A 21,652-nucleotide genomic window follows, 5' to 3' on the forward strand; every position below is an offset into this window, starting at 1 on the left:
ACATATAGAAAGTATATTATTAATTTACCATATATTATAACCCACTTATGCTGAACAACAATTACGTCGGATAGTATTCGTCCACCCGACATTATCTGGTTGAATTATTTTAATAATCCAAAATCAATAGCCTAAACAACAACCTCCGGTTGCTTGAAGTTAAACTGTTGCAGATCTATTTCGTCAATCAATTTTTATTTTTGATCTTTGAGTCGCCTCCTGATGACGTAGGGATTAACACGTGTTAGTTGTGAGTGCATGGAACGATGACTGGCTACAAATCACAACAGCTCGAGGATTTATTAAATCCTCTGCCCAAGTTCACGGATCCAGGGGATGATAATGATATACATTATTTGTAATGTTTTATAGTATATTTTGCTTTCAATTTGAGAACAATGTTTCCGTTTTCATGTATCAACTCGTTACACACACGCCGGGTAGCATGCAAAACTAAGCTAGCCAGTTAGCTAACAGGCTAGTAGTACACTGTAAGCACGAAACACCTATATAAACGATTGTGATGCTCAAGAAGGACTACCCTGTAAGCCAAAAGTTATCAACAGTACTGGCAACCATCCACTTAGACATGTGTTTGTTGTGAGGTAGGATGAACACCCACTGCACCAGTTCCAATAACATGATTCTGCTATTGTTGCTGCTAGCTAGCTATGATGACAATTTTAATATTTTCACTAGCTAGTATTCTTATCTCTCCAAACCTCTTATATTCATTGTCATTGCTAGTTATTCGGCTCGATGCTGAAGAGTACAAATCAACATTGACATGACCTTATGGAGAGGGGCAATATCCTGTCAGTTATTCCACTTGACTTGTCTTTCTCCTGAATAGTTCTTCTGATTTAATTGTAACATTCTGATCCTGAACAGTAAGCTATTATTGCCAGCCACTTTGTATATTGATCAGATATGACTATAAACTTGCAGTTTTCAATCATTCAATCTCACTGTTTGGATACCTCCCAGAGACGAAAGCCAAGGTGGTAGAGGCATTTGAGGGTGGTGGTGGTGGTGATGATGTGGTTGCCTTGAGTGGCCTCCGGAATAAAGCTAGACCTCTGCTGGAAGAGACAGACAAACGGTATCTGGGCAAGGCAACCTCTCATAAAGACATGCTAAAGGGGATCGAAGTTTCTGGTGAGTTGGAACATGAATGTGTCATTTATAATAATGTTAAACATATATGTTGGATAATCAATGCAACTGACCACAGGGAAAAGGAAATAAAGAACCTGTCTAGAAAGTTGGATGAGAGCTGGTTGTTTGGGTTCAAGTACTTGAAATGCATATTTTTCTCCTTCTGTCCCTGGAATTGATCGGACAAGGTTGGACTGGTGAAACGATAGTAACCTTGATTTTACTTATTTAATCAGATACACGACTACCCTTAGGATACATGCTCACCCTTTTGGGGCGGCAGGTGGTTAGAGCGTTGGGCCAGTAACCGAAAGGTTGCTAGATCGAATCCCAGAGCTGACAAGGTAAACATCTGTCGTTCTGCCCCTGAACAAGGCAGTTAACCCACTGTTCCTAGGCCGTCATTGTAAATCATATTTTTTTCTTAACTGACTTGCGTGGTTAAATAAAAAATAAATAAATAGGACGGGAGGAAGGAAGAATGTATTTCAAAAGCAATTTCATCAAGGCACTGCATTTGAAAATGGTCTTCTGTAGAATTCTGCCCTCTTGTGGTTCTGCAAGGGACACCTTTACATTTAGTAACTGTCCATCATTCAGTTCAAAATAAACTACAAGTAAATGTGCCTCTCACGCCACACTAGATTCTCTTATAATCTTGTTAACGTCTCCTATAATTATTACCATAACACATTGCTGGTCAACAAGATACCGTAGCTTTAATAGATTGATGTAGGTTCCTTATTTCCAATTTAATCTATGCTCAGCTGTGTATTGTCATATCATGTCTAGACGTTTAATTACAATAAGCATGTAACATAGAATAGCTTAGGCCTACATCTTCAAGTGGGCTGTTTTTTTGGGGGGGCTATTTATTGGAGAAATTGCATTGCTGTTAATCAAGCTAATCCCTGTTTATCCAAACAAAATGCCTTGATTAAGGCAAAGATTTACAAGTCAAACACGGGCCATGCAGCTAATCAATTTAAACTTAGAAGACAACTGATTACAGCATTAAGCTGTTGTGTATACGGCATGCACTACTATTATTCAGCTGCTGAGTGGAAGGCCATCTACATCCTTAACTGCTTGCATTAGTTAGAAATGCTACATTTTATCGCCGTATGGTTGTTAATGAACACCTGTTTGTTTTTTTCAAATGTAATATTGAATCCTGGTCTTATCATTCTATTGCGATTTGGGTTTTTAGGAGAGGATGAGGACAATGATGATGAAAACAAGGAGGAAGCTGAAGATGACAATGTTGATGATGCTGATCTGGAGGATGGAGAGGCTGAAGATGGAGATGATGATGATGATGATGAAAAGATTGAGAGTGACACTGCTAAGAAGACATCAAACTTCCCTCAGAGACAGACTTACATAAGCTAACAGAGGGGATGGATCACTTTGGAGAGAGCGAAGAGGAGGATGATGATGATGAAGAAAGTGGCGATGAGGATGGAGAGAACGAGGAAGATGAGGATGAACAGATGGAGGATGAAGCTGACGATGTGGGAGCTGTGATGATATTTTCTTTAGAGGAGGTGGATGAAGAGGTGGAGAAATGGAAAGCTTGGAAAGATCAACTTGGTATGTATTTTGATAGACCTGCTATGTGTAATATATATTCTTCACTATGATGAACCAACTTCAGCCCATATTATCATCTCTTTTTCGCAGTAGACAACCTTGTCATTATTTTATTGAATCTTCACAGCTCTTTGGGACCAGCTACTTGAGGGGCAAATGAATGTGCAGAAAGCTCTTCTGACAGCCAATAAGCTGCCACAACCACATACCTTCCCATAGTTCAAGAAGAGGGGTGGAGCAGAGTTTGCTGGAGCGTTGAAGAATAGTGAGTGCATTGTTTCTGGTTATATTTTAAACAGTACATTTTATTTTACAGCTACCAAGAATATGAAATTAATTGAACTTTGTTGATCCCCAGGGGGAAATTGAGAAAAAAGGGAAATGACACAAAAACACACATTAAAGTTTACAACCCAGTAAATTATGTGGTGATAATACTGAATGTTTTGTCTAGACATGTTATCTCCCAGAAACAGATTTTAAAAATTAGTATTGCTTGCCTGCATATGCAGTGATTATTAGTGCGTAAAATAAGTTACTTTAAACGCAATGGCATTTGAAACATTAATTTTTAATCTTGGTGGACAAGGCTGGAGCTAGTGTTATGGTTTAGTATTTGGTGGGTAAAAAATAATTCAAACTATGTGACTAGAATCTGAAGTAGGCTTGGCTCTCGGTAAAAACATCACTATAGGAAGATTGTCATAACCAAATAATATTTTCTGTCTTTTCTTATAAGAATATCTTAATCCTTGTGTTTCCACAGTGGAATCATATGTGAAACGCTAGTTTGCCTGTCTCTCATTATTGTTTAAACCTGACAGATTTGTCGTGATTCTTCTAATACTATTTTTCTCAAGGCGTGATGGTAGTCCACCTCCCTCATGAAAATCACTCACACAATTTTAGAATCAATGCCCACAGTAATAGGATTCCTCTGGCCACGGGCAATTAATAGAGTTTTTCCCTTTCTTTCTCCCCGCGCTGATCTCAAAGCTACGAGACACTGGCTTCTCCTCATTTACATATTTATTGCATTGGACTCAAATCTGGCGAGTGATTGATGTGGATCCTGCCTCCTGAATTTTTAGCGGCCCATTATTATGAAAGGGAGGGAGGGGGCTCCAGCGTGCCAGTGTACTTTTGATTAAAGTTGAAGAGGAAGGAATCATAAGTGTTCCCCACCTCCTTTCTTTTCCTACGACCTGTGATTTGGAGGGCAAAGTCTCAAGGATTTGTGGCATGTTTTAATGGATGTTGACAAGATGTGGACTAACAACAGCCGAGGCAGATCTGCTCCAAAACATTTTATGCTTGGGGGGAATACTTTCTGTAGATTGGTTGGACAAGTGAAGTTATATATTTTTTTATTGTTATGCTGCATAACTTTGTTTTATTATTTTCCCTTTTCCACCCAGCTAATATTGAGGATTTGACTTGTACCATTATGCCATTTACACTCATACTTCCCTAATTCATTAAAAATGTGTAATCATATTTACTACTAATCATAATTTCAGAGTTTGACAAAACCAATGTTAAGTTTACTTTAGACACCATATTCATAGAATGTTTCCCTCTATCTTTACCCTCTTGGTTCCCATATCTCTCTGTTTGTATATTACATCCTGACAGCATGTTCTCTCTCTGATGTTCTGTAAGGTCACAAAGCCCTGAAGGCTCTCCACTGGAGCTACAGGACCAGCTGCTTCATCAGAACCCAGACAATAGGCCCATCTCCCTGGGTAAGACCTGGGGAGCACACAGGTCAGCACTGTCTCTCTTCCACACCCACAGACAGCACACGTTGTACTCTGCTACATGGACCACTCTCCTGATTAACATTAAATGCTCTGGAATTTCAACCTACTTCCGGCTTTAAAGGCGCAGTGTAGTCAAACGTTTTTTTCCCCCTGTGTTTTGTATCATATTGTACAACAGCTGATGAAACTAACACTTAAGAAGTATAAATATATTTTCTGTATTATGTCCTGATAGGGCTTGCCTGGTGACATCACCAGGCGAGAAAAAGTTGATATAGACCAATAACAAAGCGAGTTCAAAACCTCTCTGCCATGACCGGGAGACCCATGAGGTGGTGAACAACTGTACGGTGTTTCCTCCGACACATTGGTGCGGCTGGCTTCCGGGTTAAGCGAGCAGTGTCAAGAAGCAGTGCGGCTTGGTGGGGTCGTGTTGCGGAGGACGCTTGGCTCTCGACCTTCGCCTTCCCCGAGTCCGTACGGGAGTTGCAGCGTTCGGACAAGACTGTAACTACCAATTGGATATCACGAAAAAGGGGTAAAATGTACCAAAACAATAAATTAACATAAAAACTCTGCCAATAACAGCTAGTTTTCAAGATTCCATATCCCTCCCCCTCTCCACTAAGAACACTCCCAGACAGTCCCTTGCAACATTTTAGCTTGAGAAATAGTTTTTTGCTAAAAAGCCATTTTTGTATCTCTTTGACCATTTGAATGGAAAACTATTACAGTAAGGTTCTTATTAATTGTTAACCAGAATCAAATCAAATGTTGTCACATTTCCCAAATACAACAGGTGTAGGTAGACCTTACAGTGAAATGCTTACTTACAAACCCTTAACCAATGTGTTTTGAAGAAAAATAAGTGTTCAGTAAAAAATAGATAAGTACAATTTTTTCATTACAAATAATTAAAGAGCAGCAGTAAAATACAGGGGGTACTAGTCATGAAAAGTATGAAAAAATAAAACTGTTTGGCCATAATGACCATTGTTATGTTCGGAGGACAAAGGGGGATGCTTGCAAGCCGAAGAACACCATCCCAACCATGAAGCATAGGGGTGGCAGCATCATGTTGTGGGGGTGTTTTGCTGCAGGAGGGACTGGTGCACTTCACAAAATAGATGGCATCAGGAGGAAGGAAAAATATGTGGATATATTGAAGCAACATCTCAAGACATCAGTCAGGAAGTTAAAGCTTGGTCACAAGTGGGTCTTCCAACTGGACAATGACCCCAAGCATATTTCCAAAGTTGTGGCAAAATGGCTTAACGACAACAAAGTCAAGGTATTGGAGTGGCCATCACAAAGCCCTGACCTCATCCTATAGAAAGCTATGTGGACAGAACTGAAAAAGCGTAGGTGAGCAAGGAGGCTTACAAATCTGCCTCAGTTACACCAGCAGCTCTGTCAGGAGGAATGGGCCAAAATTCACCCAACTTATTGTGGGAAGCTTGTGGAAGGCTACCCGAAACATTTAACCCAAGTTAAACAATTTAAAGGCCATGCTACCAAATACTAATTGAGTGTATGTAAACTTCTAACCCACTGGGAATGTGATGAAAGAAATAAAAGCTGAAATAAATCATTCTCTACTATTATTCTGACATTTCACATTCTTAAAGTAAAGTGGTGATCCTAACTGACCTAAGAGAGGGAATTTTTACTAGGATTACATGTCAGGAATTATGAAAAACTGACTTGAAATGTATTTGGCTAAGGTGTATGTAAACTTCCGACTTCAACTGTATCAATGATGTCGCTTTTGCTGCTGGTGATTCTCTGATCCACCTCTACGCAGACGACACCGTTCTGTATACATCTGGCCCTTCTTTGGACACTGTGTTAACAAACCTCCAAACGATCTTCAATGCCATACAACACCCCTACCGTGGCCTCCAATTGCTTTTAAATGCTAGTAAAACTAAATGCATGCTTTTCAACCGATTGCTGCCCGCCCGACTAGCATCACTACTCTGGACAACTACAAATACCTAGGTGTCTGGTTAGACTGTAAACTCTCCTTCGAGACACATATTAAGCATCTCCAATCCAAATTAAATCTAGAATCGTCTTCGTATTTCGCAACACAGCCTCCTTCACTCATGCTGCCAAACATACCCTCGTAAAACTGACTATCCTACCGATCCTTGACTTTGGCGATGTCATTTACAAAATAGCCTCCAACACTCTACTCAGCAAACTGGATGTGGTCTATCACAGTGCCATCCTTTTAATCACCAATGCCCCATATACTACCCACCACTGCGACCTATATGCTCTCGTTGGCTGGCCCTCACTACATATCCGTCGACAAACCCACTGGCTCCAGGTCATCTATAAGTCTTTGCTAGGTAAAGCCCCGCCTTATCTCAGCTCACTGGTCACCATAGCAACATCCACCCGTAGCACACGCCCCAGCAGGTATATTTCACTGGTCATCCCCAAAGCCAACACCTCCTTTGGCCACCTTTCCTTCCAGTTCTCTGCTACCAATGACTGGAACGAATTGCAAAAATCACTGAAGCTGGAGACTTATATCTCCCTCTCTAACTTTAAGCATCAGCTGTCAGAGCAGCTTACCGATCACTTTACCTGTACACAGCCAATCTGTAAATAGCCCACCCAACTACCTCATCCCCATATTGTTATCTATCTGTTTGATTTTTTGCACCCCAGTATCTCTACTTGCACATCATCATCTGCCTTACCTCCCTTATCTTCTACATTTGCACACACTGTACATAGATATTTCTATTGGGTTACTGACTGTACAATTGTTTATGTGTAACTCTGTGTTGTTTTTGTCGCACTGCTTTGCTTTATCTTGGCCAAGTCGTAGTTGTAAATGAGAACTTGTTCTCAACTGGACTACCTGGTTAATAAAGGTGAAATAAAAATAATACAAACTGAGTTACGGTATTGTTTCTGACTGTTCTTTATCTCTTCTTTCATGGTTTCGGGCGTTTGACAGAAACATCCTCACCCAGGTGGAACAGGTGCTGATGGACAAGAAGAGCCTGCTTAGACACACCCAGACCAGACGCTCAGAGTACGGAGTCCTGGGCAAGCTAGAGGCCACAGCCCCCTACCTGAGACCACCACTGCAGAGGGATATAGGATAGGGAACTTGTTGCGAAAGCAGCCTGAGAGTGTGTGTATTGACGTGTCCACCTTTTGACTGTAAACAGGGCTCGACATTAACGCTTGTCCGCGGCAAGTAAAATCACAATATCAAACAATTACTCTGATCAGAATTGTATCAGAATTGTATCATTTGTCCTCTGGATGCTTTGTATTGCTGTTCTCCCAATTTCTGCAGAGCGCATCAAGTAGGACTATTGCATTGACAGGCAGGAGCAGCCTGTCAATCTTCCCTGGTTGTGAGCGTTTGAGATCAAAGTACGTAACCATATGTACTAATTAGCATGGAATGTATATTCCTTGCTAATTAGTGAGTTATTTCCACAGTTATAGCAACTTTTTGGTCAGCAAACAGGGTTTGTACGGTCCCATGCTGTCAATAGATCTACCCTGAAACCGGAATATTCTAGCCCTACAAGTTTATATATAAACATGCCTTAGTTACCTTGCTTTGAAATAGCCTACTTTAGCCATTTGATCCCTGATTCAATTAGTACAGTTATTTTTATATAGATGAAAAGTATTTAGTTGTACTTGTAATCTAATGTTGCAATATTTTATAGGCTATGAAGGGTGGCCAACCATCCTCCATAAGAGCCTTAAAAGGGCAAAGTTGTATTTTGAGACAGGCTTGAATATACAAAGAAGCCAATAGGACAGCCTACATTTTTGTCTCATGGTAATTGGCCTAATAACTAATTGTAGTTTGAAAAGTGGTTCCTTGGATCATACAACACAATTTTAAGTTACCTTTTTTGGGGCGGGGGGACGACGACACACGTGACTTTCAGACAAGTAAAAAATCTGTCGTGCTTGTTAATGTCAAGCCCTGGTAACTATAACCATACTAGTGAGAACTCACCCCCCTAAAGTTAACTGTACAAGAACCCCTTATTTAAAGGCCCAGTGCAGTCAAAGATGGGAGTTTCCTGTGTTTTATATATATTTCCACACTATGAGATTAGAATAATACTGTGACATTTAGTAAATGATGATCATTTCATTTTAGTGTAAGAGCTGTTTGAAAAGACCACCTGACATTTCAGCCTGTTTTGGTGGGATGGAGTTTTGGCCTGCCTGGTGACATCACCCGGCTGTAAAATTATTTCATAGATCAATAAGAAAGAGCGTTCCAGACCACTCTGCCAATAACAGCTAGTTTTCAGTTTTCCCTTCCCCACTCAGACCATTCCCAGACAGTCCTAGCATAATTCTTGCTTGAGAAATTGCTATTTGCTAAAAACTCACCAGAAGTGACCTGGTGGAGCAAGCAGAGCGAGGCGGTGGAAAGAATGGGACAGGCAGAGCAGTGACTGTATGCAAGCAGGATAGTCCATATCGCCAATAATCTTTGCTGAGAGCAATGTTGTGTTTCCAAAAGTGGATGAATTGGCCTAATTTAGCATGTATGCTAAAGCCTCAACCCTTAGCTGTCTCTTCCAATTCAAATGAGCTAAAAAAAATTGTAATAATGACTACATTAAAATAAAAATGTTTGACTGCAGCGTCAGCGATGAAACGCAAAAATAGAGACACGTTCTAATTGAGCGCGATGTCAAAGCGGACAACCCGCCTGCCCTACTTCCGTTGCGTCATAATAATTCAAAACAATGCATTCTAAAATAAATCACACACATGCCTCATACATTCGCCTTTGGTGAGTTTAGGCCATAAGGTACTTCAAAGTTACCCAGAAATGATTTGATATTGAGGTAAAAACTGCTGCATTGGCCCTTTTAAAGAATATATCTCTGGTGGGAGCTTTCACCATGAAACCCCTCTTCAGTCAGATTCCTTCTAGTTTGTTAAGCATTCATTTGTTACAGCATTAACTGAGTGAGATACATTAAGTTCTGTATCTTAACTTAATCTAGTCAGCAAATGCAGCATCTGAACTTCATTAACCTGAAATGTAGGCAATGTCACGGCCCAAAATGATTTCAAGCAAGGAGCATTTGTAGGTTGTTAAATACATTACGGGAGATAGAGGGGTTGTTTCAGCAGTTTTAGATTAGGACCCGCGCAGCTCAGCCATCCCTCTTCCTCCTCCAGAGGTGCCACTTTATCTGGAGAGCAGCCTGTTTATCTGGGGTGCCACATCTGGAGTTTATGGCTTCACCTCCTGCATCGCTACATGACAGAGAGCTTTCTCTCTACCTCTTTCTCACCCCTCCCTCTCCCCTCCTCATCCTCTCTCTTCTCTCTCAGGGGACAAAGCAGCTGCTCAATGCTAACACACGTCTGAATGACCTGGACGAGGAGATCTTCGATGATGATGATTCCTATCACCAGGTAAATATCAACCCTTCTGCATGAAACAATCATCACACAAGGCCTGAAGCATTCCTAAAAAGATCTATTGTTTGATACCACACTTCCATTTTGTTACAAAAGTGGACGTGTATTACAGGCAGCATATCAGGAGTAAGCGATGCTGTGCTCTTGGGAATGGTGCCTGGATGTACATTGTGTCGTGTGAAGTACCAAGAATGCCCTTGTTATTATAGTTGGTCCTTCAGAGGGCAACATCCTGTCATTCCAGTCTCCCCCAGTCTGAGGGCTCCGGAAGTGCAGCTCAGAGCCGTTCCCTGTGGGACTAAGCCTGCTCTAGTAATACTCCAGTAATACATGGTTTTAATGTGGTTAACCTCTCACAGCAGGCCAGAGCTGGACTGATCTTTGCATCCACCGAAACATTTTTAGTCAGCAACTCTGTGCATGCCATAAATCACTGTTGTGCATTTGTGTGTGTGATGCTGACTCCTATAGTACTGTAATGGCTCTCTCTACACCGCTCAGTACAGCTGAGGCGTAGTCATTAACCATGTCTGTGAACAGAGCGATCACTCCCACACTGGATTAGAGTCATTATGTAGCACCAATGGAGCTTTAAGTTACATTCACCAAGGAACTGCAAGATATGCACATTCCTAACCTATGTCCTGATCAAGGATATGGAAAGCTATGGGGACATGCACACTGTAGTGTGCATGTTGTGTTGCTGGTGACTTGGTAGTGCCCATTCTCGCTATCTTTCCCTGTCTCAGAGCCTGGAAGCTGGCCATACAGAGAGAGAGCCCCATTGAGGGGGAGCCAGAGGGGTTAATTGGGGACATTAATGAAGATTCTCTCTCTCCTGATAGGGGTCAGGGAGAGGGCTGCATGGTGGCCGATTTTAAAACGAAATGGTCCAGTCAGTCAAGACGAGATGTTATTATCTCTGGGGGGGAACACAAAGGAACAGGGCTGAGTAATGAAACTACTCCCTGTAATGTGGGGCTGTGTGGGGTGATGTGTAGTCAGAGTCAGTTGTGTGAATGGAGTGTGAATCAATGAGAACTGTCCTCATTAAGATGTTGTACTGTGAGGTCCAGTGCTGATGATCCTCTGGGGTCCTGGCACTGTGTTACTCTTCTAACTGAGGCTGATGCCCAGTGGTGCTTCATTCTGGCAGGGCCTGGCTGGTCTGGGCCTAGGTTCTGTGGTTGGCTGCTGGGCTGACGCTGTTGAAGAGGTCCAGGTTAAGTGAATGGATTTGCTGCTAGGGCAGAGAGGAGGGGGAGAGAGAAAGCTCTGTACTCTGGTGAATATATCCAGACAGATTTCTGACTGCCTGACTCTCACACACAAAGTCTCCCCTTTTGGTCTCTTTTTCCTCTGCTCACCTTATTCTGTTTCAAACAGCTTTTAAAACAGCTTATGTGGCTGCTTATTGAACGCAAGACAAGTGCTGCAGACCCCAACGACCAGGTGGCTATGGGGAGGTGAGTGATGTGTGTGTGTGGTGCTGAGATCTGGGGTTACCCCTCTAGGCTTTGTCTGATAGGGGTCCTCTTGTCCTCTCCTACTCTTCCAGACAAAGGCTAGCCATTCAGAAGCTTCGCAGTAAGATCGAAAAGAAAGTAGCCACCAAGGCGAGCAAGAGCCGCAAAGTCAGTTGAGTGGAGGGAACAGTGAAGGTATACAGTGAGGAAATATTGATTCACTAGAATATTTCTTTTTCTCCACATTAAAACTCTGACAATAATTGAGTGCCCTTGTTTCCATGTACGTCTTGTTCCATTTATGTCCGTTAGCAGTATTAGGTGTAGTAGGTCTGTTTTTAGCATCCACTGCAGAACAATCTGTGTTTCTCTGTCCGTGGAGGCGCCAATGACCGCATGTATTACCCTTGGTTCGTTTATGAAAAAACAAATAGATTTCACTTCCTCTAATGCTGGTTTGTCCTTTCAGTCCTTTCAGTTATTTCAATGATCTTTTATTCCATAAATTCCATTTATATAAAAAAATAAAATAAAAAAGTCAACTACGCTATTCGTTTTCTCCATTTATTGCAAGTGGTCAGCCTTTTATTTGGGGCCTTTTGTGCCCATTGTATTTCTCTGTGTTTATCTTATACACACAGGCACACTGAACTAACACATGGACTCAAATACTCACATTTATTAACGGACAAACCACAGTTACACACATGTACATTGCATTAACATTTTAGTCATTTAGCAGACACTCTTATCCAGAGTGAATTACAACAGTTGAAATGGTGTGTATTCCCTATTTTTGATGTTTGTTCTTGCGTGCGTATCTGTCTAGGTTCCACATCCACAGTAAGCTGGTGAACATCATGGCCCCCATCGACCACAGCTCCATGAATGTTGATGCACGGCGAGTCTGTTATTGTTCACGCATTACATGAGTAAAGGCAGCACTCTTCACTGGCATGCCAATATTGACCTGTTCTTCAACCTATCACCTCCTCTATCTTGGGGCTGGAAATCACAGAGCTCAGTGTTCCTCTGTCCCGTCCTCTTGTCACAGCCATCTGACACACTCACTACAGCCTCACTCACAAACCTGAAATGACTGTCCCTATAACAGCTACCCTCCCATAAATCTCTGAATGCTGCTGTGCTCGGCTGCTCTCCTGCACTCACACACATACGTTGTTCCCCTTTTAGCCTTTTTGTTGCCATCGTCTGTAGTTGGTCAGTGTGATTTCTAAATGAGATGAACAGGTTCTTCAGCTGTAATGTATTGACTGCTGATAGTCCTATTATGTGAGTTTATAAATGCCATAGCAGGACTGTTGTAGTCTTCCATTTGCTAGTGGGCCCATATTGATTCCAAGCGCACACTGGAAACGGAGAGGACAGTAGATGGCTAGTCCCCTGACTGTCCTTATCTGTCCTCCAGTACGTACTATAGGTAGGTAGGGTAGTGCAGGCAGAGGTTGTGTTTACTGTGAGATGACAGCTATTCTAAACACGGTAATAACTGACCAATGGCGTGACCTTGCCCTGCCGTGTTTACAGCCCACCTCATTTCCATAGCAATCAATGGCCTACAGTAATAATGGTGATGTATGACCGTTGCATCAGGCTGGTCACTGACCTTTCCCAGAGAGACACACTGGGTGACCTTTTGGAATGAATGCCCCGGCACAGCCCTCCTCACCCTCTATATCACCCTCCCTCCCGGCCCTCTTATCTCTCTCCCCCACCACCGTATCTCAATGCTGCGCTGGCTTCACGGACGCAGTCCGCAATGCTCCACTGGCTCCATGAATGTTAATGTGAGGGGGGAGGGGGGCTGTCAGAGACAGGTCTCATACAATGCAGGATCTAAACGCGGTTTGTTTATTAATAAAGGTACGTGGTGGAGTTGAGTGAGTGGGCTCTTTTTATTTTATACTGACTGTTTCCAGCCCTGCACCCACTAAAGGATGTGCATTTGATCACTCTTGACACACACATGCAAGTGTCATGCATACATTTCATGCACATTGCACACCTGTGCACATTTAAGTCCTCTAGAAGGTATTTAGACATTCATCATGGCACATTTCTGCATGTAATATATAGGAGATGCAATTTGAGGGAGGCTGCACCTCCAACCACACTTCAGCTCCCCTGTTCCTCGTCTCCCGTCTTCTCTCCCTCGTGCACACACACACACACACAGACACACAGTCAGTCAGTCCTATTTTAGGCTGGGTTCTGAGCCTCCTCCCCTGTCTTCCCGGCGCTCCTCAGTATTCCCCAGTCGATATTTACCGAGCTCAGGCGGAATGAGAATTTATGCATTATGTGGTGATGATCAGAATGTATTGTAATCCTTGACCCTGGTGGCGCATTTCAAATGAGGATTGGGGATTAAGCCCCTGTGGCTGGCTGACAGACACATTGGCTCCCTGCCCCCTGAGAACAACACAAGGCTCCTCTTTAACACAACACATTACACAGATACAGGGACTGGGACCCTGCACTGACTGTTATGCTGTAGTGGACACAGATTTGTAATAGGTTATAATCTGTATAGCATGCTATTGTAGGAGTGGTTACTTCTCTACCCTGGCCAACACAAACTATAGGTTGTTTGACACCACTGCAGTTTTTGCTGAAGGTGCAGTGCGGGAGTGACATGCTCTGAGCTAGTAGGAGAGGTGCACAGCAGAACAGAAGGCAGAACCCAGGAGATAAACACATGCCTCTTCCTGTGGTCTGGCCCTCTCCTCTAAAGGCTTATGAACAGCACCAGTCTAGATGTTAGTTCAGAATGGAGAGCACAGGTCAACTGACTGCACCGGAGCAGCACAGGTCAACTGGCTGCACCGGAGCAGCACAGGTCAACTGGCTCCCTTGATTTTCTAATAATCTCAACACAATTAACAGAGACATGTCAGTTCTGGTGGCATCACATACTGCCATCTAGTGTCTATTCCATATGCAGACAGACGCACACAGGCTTCACAGGATGTACATTTGTATGTAAATGTTGAACATTGTTTTATGGATGTAGAAAACAGTTGTGATCTATGTGCAGACAGTCGTCGTACACAAACAAAACTAGCCCCGTCTCAAAATTAGGCTCTATTGGCCTATCTATCTGAGTAGAGCCACTTTGGCTGGAACATTTGACTGATTGAAATGACTGAGCTGGTCAGGGAAGGAGGAGGCAGCCCAGCAAGATGTAGATTGAGAGCAGCTGGGGCCTTTCCCTGATTCCCTCCCTGCCTGCCTGTGTTGGTCTGCTTTTTGTCATGGACAGGCCTGTCAAAGACAGTGACAGACACTTGTGTTCAGGCCGTAATCAGACGGCACTGGGCTCCGTAAAGACCCTTCTCTGTCTCATCTGGCCTATTGCATATACCTCCCTAATTGGAATCCTGCAACTGGGTCACTGGCATTATCTCTCAAGTACCGTCAAGTCATTGAGACGCATGAATGTGGAATTATTCCTGCTCCCGATGCATGATTGAGACCTCTCCTTCTTTTCTGTCTCATCCCTCTGTCATCGGTTGATTTCCTCTTCTGTCACATTCAAATGTTAAGTCTGTGGCGAAGCCAGGTTTGATCATCATTTTGCCTTGCTTCTTGTTATTGAAAAAGGTGATGTTTAAAATGTTTTTCTCCTTGATGGTGTAGGACTGAGTTGTATCGTTCACTATTCGGGAAGAACGCATTGTGCTCCCGAGTGGCACAGCGGTCTAAGGCACTGCATCTTAGTGCAAGAGGTGTCACTACAGTCCCTGGTTCGAATCCAAGCTGTATCACATCCGGACGTGATTGGGAGTCCCATAGAGAGGTCGCACAGTTGGCCCAGCGTCGTCCGGGTTTGGCCGGGGTAAGCTGCCATTGTAAATAAGAATGTGTTCTTAACTGACTTGCCATGTTAAATACACATTTTTTTTTTTGCTGAAGGTGCAGTGCGGGAGTGACATGCTCTGAGCTAGTAGGAGAGATGCAGAACAGAAGGCAGAACCCAGGAGATAAACACATGCCTCTTCCTGTGGTCTGGCCCTCTCCTCTAAAGGCTTATGAACAGCACCAGTCTAGATGTTAGTTCAGAATGGACCTGACTGATTTGGAATCTGCCTCATTGACTTGAAGATACGGTTTTCTTCATTAGTATCAAAATCACATATTTAAACCTATCAGAATTTTTTTTTTTGACAAGTTGCAACATACACTCAAACTCTCTCTCTTGTTGTGATGTATGTTTTGTCCTATATTTATATTGTATTTTATTTGTATTTTTAATCCCAGGCCCCCGTCCCCGCAGGAGGCCTTTTGTCTTTTGGTAGGCCGTCATTGTCAATACGAATTTGTTTTTAACTGACTTGCCTGGTTAAATAAAGGTTAAATAAAAATAAATCAATAAAAAGTTGTTTCTATTATCCCCATTTTATGTCTGTCAGGTGATTTGTCTGCTGACCAATGGAGGGAACTTAACCCACCCCAGAGTTGGTTGGTGATTAAATGTGTTGTTGTTTTTAAACTTATTATGGGGGAAAACAACACTTAAAAACCTAACAAGCAGCCATGCCAAACCTAACAAAGCAATTCCTCGTAACTTTCTCCAAACAATCCTGTTCTCTCCGCTCCAGTAGAAGTAGTGGAGGAAGGGTCTGATGCTGCAGTTTGTCAGTGATTAGCGCTGGAATTAGCCAGCCTAGCGTGCCTCTACAAATGAGCAAAGCCCTCTGGGAGACCGGAGAGGCCAGGCAAGGCGCATTTCCAATTATACCACCAAATTACTCATTTTCTTATTGGGTCTCCCATAATTGTGATGGGTATTGGGTGTATGCAACTCAATTTGTCTTACATATTTGTTGGTAGGATGGTAATAGAGTTGACAGAGCCAAGGGGACGATATGAAAGTGAGACAGGAAAAACAACTAAAGGGATGAGATGGATTCCTCACTATTTGTTTGATTCGTCTCATTCCTCTTAAGACGGTTGAAGTTTAAAAGCCCACTGTTTAAAAATGCCACTGATCATCTGTGGGTTGAGGCATGAGAAGAGAATATAATTTCAGAGTAATCAGAATGTCTCTCCCCAAGTATGATACTTCTCTCACTGCATTTGGCAGAATTGCTGAAGTATGATGGTGGTGTGATAATCTATCATGGATCATCTATTTGTCCATGGGCTAGGCCACCGCCACTTTGCCATGAAGAGATTTTTATGTGGATTATAGTACACTGAACAAAAATATACAGTAAACACAACATGTAAAGTGTTGGTTAAATGTTTCATGAGCTGAAATAAAAGATTCCAGGAATGTTCCATACGCACAAAAAGCTTATTTCTCTTAAATGTTCTTAACAAATTAGTTTATATCCCTGTTAGTAAGCATTTGTCCTTTGCCAAGATAATCCATCCACCTGACAGTTGTGGCATATCAAGAAGCGGATTAAACAGCATGATCATTACACCAGTTTCAACTGTTCTGCCTTACTATTATTCGACCATGCTGGTCATTTATGAACATTTGAACATCTTGGCCATGTTCTGTTATAATCTCCACCCGGCACAGCCAGAAGAGGACTGGCCACCCCACATATGCTCTCTCTAATTCTCTCTTTCTTTCTCTCTCTCGGAGGACCTGAGCCCTAGGACCGTGCCCCAGGACTACCTGACATGATGACTCCTTGCTGTCCCCAGTCCACCTGACTGTGCTGCTGCTCCAGTTTCAACTGTTCTGCCTTATTATTATTCGACCATGCTGGTCATTTATGAACATTTGAACATCTTGGCCATGTTCTGTTATAATCTCCACCCGGCACAGCCAGAAGAGGACTGGCCACCCCACATAGCCTGGTTCCTCTCTAGGTTTCTTCCTAGGTTTTGGCCTTTCTAGGGAGTTTTTCCTAGCCACCGTGCTTCTACACCTGCATTGCTTGCTGTTTGGGGTTTTAGGCTGGGTTTCTGTACAGCACTTTGAGATATCAGCTGATGTATGAAGGGCTATATAAATAAATTTGATTTGATTTGAGGTGCACCTTGTGCTGGGGACAATAAAAGGCCACTCTAAAATGTGCAGTTTTGTCACACAACACAATTACCACAGGTGTTTCAAGTTGAGAGGGAGCATGCAGTTGGCCCACTGACTGCAGGACTGTCCACCAGAGCTATTGCTAGAGAATTGAATGTTCATTTATCTACCATAAGCATCAACTCTATGAGAAGCTGTGTTGTGCTGCGAGGCAAATGGTGGACACACCAGATAGTAACTGGTTCTGATCCACGCCCCTACCTTTTATTAAAGATATCTGTGATCTGTATTACCTGTCATGTGAATTCTATAGATTAGTGCCTAATTAATGTATTTCATGTGACTGATTGCCTTGAATGAACTGTTACTCAGTAAAAGCTTAGAAATTTGCATCCTGTGTTTATATTTTTGTTAACTATAAATTTACATTTTTAAGGGGTAGATGTATTTTTCGTTAGGGATTTATTTTTAAGCAATGGTTTTATATGTTGAAGGCAAGCAATAGGTAGAATAAATGTTTTCGGTTACCTCAGTGCCTGTGTGGAGTTACAGTTAAGGTTAGTGCGTCCTTAAGGTTAGTGAGTCCTTAAGGTTAGTGCTATGGTTCGGGAAGTTTAAAACAAAATGATAAAAAACGACGTGCCTACGTATCAGTATTATTTTAGTGCTTGCTAGAGAGCATTGTGAATTGCCATAGCGCAGTGATCTAAGCAGCGCGCTCCGGCTCCAAGACTCATGAGTGCTGGGCGATCTAGTGACCAGTCCAGTGGCGTTAGTTCAACAAAGGACCGAGTTTGGGAAGCCCTGGACTAACATATTATCGGTTTTCCATGATGTGACAATGGATAGGCTAACGGGTATCATATTGGAATATAATCACATAACACTAGATTATCGCCAGTTGATGTCATTCAAACATGAATAGGCCTACATGCTAAATTCACCCGCACAGCTGATCTCCAGTTGCAACCATTATTGGTCACCACATTACCGCTCCCTAAAATGTGTGTGTTACCTTAAAGTTAGTCCTGCTTGCAACCAACGTCTTTCAAGATATGTTCGTCCTCTGGTTGGTATTGTAATCGGAACAATGTAGTGTCCTTTTTGAACATCTATTCAATCCGCATCGCAGAAGTCCAGCTTTACAGCATGACACAAATTTAAAGGGTAGTGTTCCCGCTTTAACAGAGACTGTATTCATGGTAAACGCCGCATATGTCGCCTCAAACGGAAATGACCTTTACATTTTTATCACGGAATCTGTAACTCTTTAGTTTGAATAGATTGAATAGAGCCCTAAGGGGGATTTATTCATTTTACAAGCATTCCATACAATATAAAAAAAGTACAGTATTTCCTTATTTACCATGACAAATCTACTGTGGCAATTCACCCGACGCTTTGTATAAATGGAAAAGAATGTTTGTGTAACCTATTATTATTTTATTCATGTCCTTTTGGGTGATTCTGTAACTTCGGGCACTTTGGCCCTGCAAGCTTTCAGAATTAAAAACGTATTGAAACACCATTTTACCAGTATTATAATTGTCTTTGATTTGTCCAGAAACAATATCTGATAATGTCAGCGATCTTACTATTTAGGAATTTATATATTTGTCATTTTCCCCAGACAGCCAGAGACAAAGGTCATTTCCATCGTCATTAAACATCCATTTTAGTTGAAAAAGAAATATCATAATATATTATTTAACTCATTTGTACATGACCTTGTATTGAATATAGTTTTAAGTCATTTTGAAGGTTTTCCTACTATTAATATTTCAACCCTATCCCTGAATGTATAAACGTGCCTTGGTCACAGCTGAAAACATGAAAAATAAGATATTTCCACCCCAACTTTTTGTAAAATTATGATAACCATATGATTTCCATATCTAAAACAAATCAATGTAAATTTGACATAATATACTAATATTCCTCAAAAAATATATGGGTTGTGATGGAAATGTTTTGGTACCCTTCCCCAGATCTGTGCCTCGACACAATCCTGTTTCGGAGCTCTATGTACAATTCCTTCGACCTCATGGCTTGGTTTTTGCTTTGACATGCAATGTCAACTGTGGGACCTTATATATACAGGTGTGTGTCTTTCCAAATCATGTCTAATCAATGGATTTTACCACAGGTGGACCCAGATCAAGTTGTAGAAACATTTTAAGGTTGAACAATGGAGAAAAAAATGCACCTGACCTCAATTTCAAGACTCATAGTAAAGGGTCTGAATACTTACAGTACCAGTCAAAAGTTTGAACACACCTAGTCATTCAAGGGTTTTTCTTTATTTGTACTATTTTCTACATTGTAGAATAACAGTGAAGACATCAAAACTATGAAATAACACATGGAATCATGTAGTAACCAAAAACATATTAAACAAATCAAAATATTTTGAGATTCTTCAAAGTAGCCACATTTTGCCTTGATGCTCTTTGCATTCTCTCAACCAGCTTGACTTGGAATGCTTTTCCAACAGTCTTGAAGGACTTCCCACATGCTGAGCACTTGTTGGCTGCTTTTCCTTCACTCTGCTGTCCAACTCATCCCAAACCATCTCAATTGGGTTGAGGTCGGGTGATTGTGGAGGTCAGGTCATCTGATGCAGCACTCCATCACTCTCCTTCTTGGCCCTTACACAGCCTGGAGGTGTGTTGGGTCATTATCCTGTTGAAAAACAAATGGTAACCAAATGATAGCGCAAACTAGATGAGATGCGGTATCACTGCAGAATGCTGTGGTAGACATACTGGTTAAGTGTGCCTTGAATTCTAAATAAATCACAGACAGTATCACCAGCAAAGCACCATTACATCACCTCCATGCTTCATGGTGGGAACCACACATGCGGAGATCATCCATTCACCTACTCTGCATCCCACAAAGACACGGCAGTTGGAACCAAAAATCTCATATTTGGACTAAGACCAAAGGACAGATTTCCACTGGTCTAAAGTCCATTACTCATGTTTCTTGGCCCAAGCACGCCTCTTCTTATTAGTGTCCTTTAATAGTGGTTTCTTTGCAGAAATTTGACCATGAAGGCCTGATTCACACAGTCTTCTCTGAACAGTTGATGTTGAGATGTGTTTGTTACTTGAACTGTGTGAAGCATTTAATTTGGGCTGCAATTTCTGAGGCTGGTAACTGTAATGAACTCTCCAGCAGAGGTAACTCTGGGTCTTCCTTTCCTGTGGCGGTCCTCATGAGAGCCAGTTTCATCATAGCGCTTGATGGTTTTTGTTACAGCATTTGAAGAAACTTTCAAAGTTCTTATAATGTTCCAGATTGACTGACCTTCCTGTCTCAAAGTAATGATGGACTGTCGTTTCTCTTTGCTTATTTGAGCTGTTCTTGCCATATTATGGACTTTGTCTTTTACCAAATAGGGCTATCTTCTGTGTACCACCCCTACCTTGTCACAAAACAGCTGATTTGCTCAAATGCATTAAGTTATTGGTGACTGGGGGGCAGTATTGAGTAGCTTGGATGAATAAGGTGCCCAGAGTAAACTGCCTGCTACTAAGTCCCAGATGCTAATATATGCATATTACTAGTAAATTTGGATAGAAAACACTCTGAAGTTTCTAAAACTGTTTGAATGATGTCTGTGAGTATAACAGAACTCCTATGGCAGGCAAAAACCTGAGAAGAAATCCAACCAGGAAGTGGGAAATCTGAGGTTGGTCGTTTTTAAACTCAGCCCCTATTGAAGATACAGTGAGATATTGGTCGTGTTGCACTTCCTACGGCTTCCGCTAGATGTCAACATTCTTTAGAACGTTGTTTCAGGCTACAGCCCCCCTTCTACCCTGAAGGGGGGCTGAATGAGAGGGGAATGAGTCAGGTGTCTGGCAGAGTGCCACGGGGTCGTGACGCGCGGTCATGTGAGAGCGACCTCGCGTTCCATTGCTTTTGTACAGACAAAGGAATTCTCCGGTTGGAACATTATCGAAGATTTATGATAAAAACATCCTAAAGATTGATTCTATAAATCGTTTGACATGTTTCTACGGACTGTAGCGGAACTTTTTGGACATTTCGTCCGACCTTTCCGCTGGACTTGCCCGCGCCTCTTGAGTTTAGATTTGTTTACTAAACGTGCTAACAAAAGGAGGTGTTTGGACATAAATGATGAACTTTATCGAACAAATCAAACATTTATGGTGGAACTGGGATTCCTGGGAGTGCATTCTGAT

At 42.1% G+C, this 21,652-nt stretch overlaps 1 pseudogene; it reads left to right on the top strand.

The window, feature by feature from the left end:
* The first annotated feature begins 260 nt into the window (after positions 1-260).
* LOC115104798 (protein AATF-like) lies at positions 261-15,843 on the top strand (annotated as a pseudogene).
* The last annotated feature ends 5,809 nt before the right edge of the window (positions 15,844-21,652 follow it).

Source organism: Oncorhynchus nerka, linkage group LG22, assembly GCF_034236695.1.
Source record: "Oncorhynchus nerka isolate Pitt River linkage group LG22, Oner_Uvic_2.0, whole genome shotgun sequence".
NCBI classification, from domain to species: domain Eukaryota; kingdom Metazoa; phylum Chordata; class Actinopteri; order Salmoniformes; family Salmonidae; genus Oncorhynchus; species Oncorhynchus nerka.